General features: G+C 27.8%; 1 non-coding gene across 1 annotated transcript; it reads right to left on the bottom strand.

Annotated features, from left to right (window-relative positions):
- Positions 1–2,942: 2,942 nt before the first annotated feature.
- Positions 2,943–3,059, bottom strand: Trnal-caa. Its single transcript has 2 exons — positions 3,022–3,059; positions 2,943–2,987 (listed from the first exon to the last, which is right to left on the bottom strand). It is a non-coding gene; the product is annotated as a tRNA-Leu (tRNA).
- Between the last annotated feature and the right edge of the window lie 436 nt (positions 3,060–3,495).

Raw genomic sequence — 3,495 nt, 5'->3', positions numbered from 1 at the left:
ACTATTTGAGTTTATATTTTTCACAATCTTTCAAGGACTCAAATATCCAAAGTAGTTTTCTAAAATAGCAGAATACAAAAAAAAACGTATAACAGTTCTTATACAAGTTAAAATAGCAAGTTAAAGTAATGAATCAAAAAATTAAATAATTTACAAACAGAAAATTGAAATACATATATTTAAATAAACTCAAGATAAGTAAAATGTATTCGAAGAAATTACTCAGAAAAAGGGGTGAAAATAAATTAGCAAAAGAAATATATAAAATACATCAAAAATAAATAAGTAAATAAAAATTTGTAAACAGTATAAAAGTAAAACCAATTCACAAAAAATAACTAAAATAAAATAAGCGCTATATAAGTACACAGGAATGACTTACAAAATAAAAACAAAACTCAGAAACGATAAATTAGGAAAAATGCATCAGGATAAAAATTATTTAAAAACAAATGAGAAAAATAAATAAAAAGTAATAGAAAATAAATAAGTTAAAGAAGTAAAAAATCTAACATAAATTCAAAGTAAATGCAAACAGTTAAAAAAGAAAATTGGAATTTGTAAATTCGAAAATCGAAAGAAAATTCGAAGACTCAATATAAACTAGAAAAAATACTATTCAATTTAGCCGAAATAAATTGAAAAAATAAATAAAAATATTAACAAAAAAATTATTGTATACGTAAATAGAGATTAAAAAATTGTATCTAAAACAAAATATAGTAAAGACGAATCATAAAACTGCGTTTGTTAAAAAAAAATTTATTGAGATAATTTAGAAAATTCATTAATGAAAAAAACCTAAAAAAATACTTTTAATTCATAAAAAAATAAAAATATAAATTCGAAAAAAAAATTTTATAAAATTATAAACCAGAAAAAAAAATAAAATAAGCGCACCACAAATCTTAACAATTTTTTTTTATTATTTAATTTTAGTCATTTTTTTATAAAAATATGGTTTATTCTTTAACAAAACCCTTATAAATCAAAGTTTCAAAAATTGTGCGTACAAAGCATGTTCGAAACATTTTTTTTAGAATATAATTGAATTGGCTACCAAATTGCATACTCTAAAAATTTGAATTAAAATGGTCGAGATTATTAAGAAAGTTTGTTGAATTTTTTTTTAATATTGCACAAAGTTTGAAATTTGAATTTATACGGGTTTTATAGTTTTAAAGAGTAAACTATATTTTTATTAGAAAAATAACTCAAATTAAATAACAAAAAAAAAATAATAATTGTTAAAATTGTTTAATATGTGGCGTGCCTATAATTAATCTTGTACTAGAAATGAATGAACATTTATTCTTAAATATTGAGTGTACTTGAAAAATATATATGTAAATACATTGAATAAACCAGTTCGAAAAAATAACAAGTAAGAAAGTGTAAGTTCGGGCGGAGCCGAACATTAAATACCCGGCGCAAGTATTAAATATGTTTTTTCACCTTTCCGAAACCTTCCGCTAGATGGTAAGCCGGGGTGTATCAATTTTGAGTAAATTAGCGTCCTTCAATTTCGAAATATTGAAGTTTCAAGCATTTCTGAAATTTACCGTTATATGAGAAGCGGCCGTTATTTTAGTCCGATTTCAATAATTTTCAACGTTTTGCTTATATGTGGCAAGCACAATAACCACACCGAGTTTGGTACAAATTGGTAGAACGGTTACCGATATACATATATGTGATCATAAGTGGGCGGTGCCATGCCCATTTTCCAAAATTTTACCATAAACGTATTTCTTGGTAAAGAATTGTTGCAAGTATCAATTTTGAATAAATTAGCTTCAATATTTACTGATTTATCGAAGATTTTGTATTTCTCTAAATTACCGTTATATGGGATGTGGGCGTGGTTATTGTCCGATTTTAAAAAGTTTCGGCCATTTGGTATGCTGTACCAGGGCCAACAACTGTGCCAAGTTTGGAAGAAATTGGTGCAGCGGTTACGAAGATATACACATGTAACCATAAGTGGGCGTGGCTACGCCCATTTTCCAAAAATTTATAATATTCTTATTTTTCGTCGAAAAATTATTGTAAATATCAATTTTGAGCGAATAATCTCCAGTAGTTACTAAAATATCGCAGTTTTCGTATTTCTGAAAATTACCGTTATATGGGAAGTAGGCGTGGTTATTGAGCGATTTTAAAAATTTTCGGCCATTTAGTATGTTGTGCGAAGGCCAACAACTGTGCCAAGTTTGGAAGAAATTGGTGCAGCGGTTACCAAGATATACGCATATAACCATAAGTGGGCGTGGCTACGCCCATTTTCCAAAAATTTATAATATTCTTATTTTTCGTCTAAAACTTATTATAAATATCAATCTTGAGTGAATTATCTTTAGTAGTTACTAAAATATCGCAGTTTTCGTATTTCTGGAAATTACCGTTATATGGGAAGTGGGCGTGGTTAAAGTCCGATTTCGCCCATTTTCAATACCAACCTACCTTGGATTAAGGGAAACCTACATACCAAATTTCTTTAAGATATCTCAATTTTTGCTCGAGTTATCGTGTACACGGACAGACGGACAGACGGACAGACGGACGGACAGACAGACATGGCTTAATCGATTTCTTTTTTCATCCTGATCATTTATGTATACATTTGTCTATATCTATCTCGATTCGTTTTGGCTGTTACAAACAACCGTTATGTGAACAAAATTAATATACCCTTGTGCACAAGTGCGCTCGGGTATAAAAATAGTTTGAAAGAATTAATTAGAAATACATACATATGTAAATACAAATGATCAGAATTAAGAAGTGAGCAGGAATATAGATTGAATAGTGGAATGACAAAAATAAAATCTTGATAAATAAAAATGACTCGGATATAAGAAACTATATCAAAAAAAAAAAAAAAAAAAAAAAATAAAAGTTAGTTTGAACAATTAATTTAAAATAAAATTTAAAAAAAATCTTGTCAGAAGTGGGATTCGAACCCACGCCCTCAGAGAGGACCAGAAAGCTCCGTACCCGCATTGCGGGCAAGTTTTCACACTTGAGTCTGGCGCCTTAGACCGCTCGGCCATCCTGACACTATGCCGTTATGCGGCGAATGTGTGAGCAGGTAAGCCAATATGTATGTATGTATGCACTTAAATTGCTGGTGAAACCAATCTATAAATATTTAAAAAAGTCAGATCTGAGAAATAATGAATTAAATAGAAAAAATAAAACAATGAAATAAATTTAAATTAAATTAAAATTATATCACCTACAACGAAGTAAAATGAAATTTAAAGAAATTAAATTGAAAAAATAAAAAATATATTAAAATAAAATGAAATAAAAAAATTAAGAAAAACTTGTTAAAAAATATCCCAAAATTAAAATAAAATAGTTATTAAATGAAAAACAAAACAAAAAAGAAATCAAAATTTATAAATTATAAGTAAAAAATTTCTGGTTCCTCTGCGTTTTGAACCTGCGATCTCCGCGTTGAAAGCATATAGGCACATCCACTGAGCCACG

Source organism: Rhagoletis pomonella, unplaced genomic scaffold (genome assembly GCF_013731165.1).
Source record: "Rhagoletis pomonella isolate Grant_MI unplaced genomic scaffold, Rhpom_1.0 Rhpom_scaffold_02756, whole genome shotgun sequence".
In the NCBI taxonomy this organism is placed as follows: Eukaryota; Metazoa; Arthropoda; class Insecta; order Diptera; family Tephritidae; genus Rhagoletis; species Rhagoletis pomonella.
This window is presented reverse-complemented; position numbering and strand designations above follow the sequence as displayed.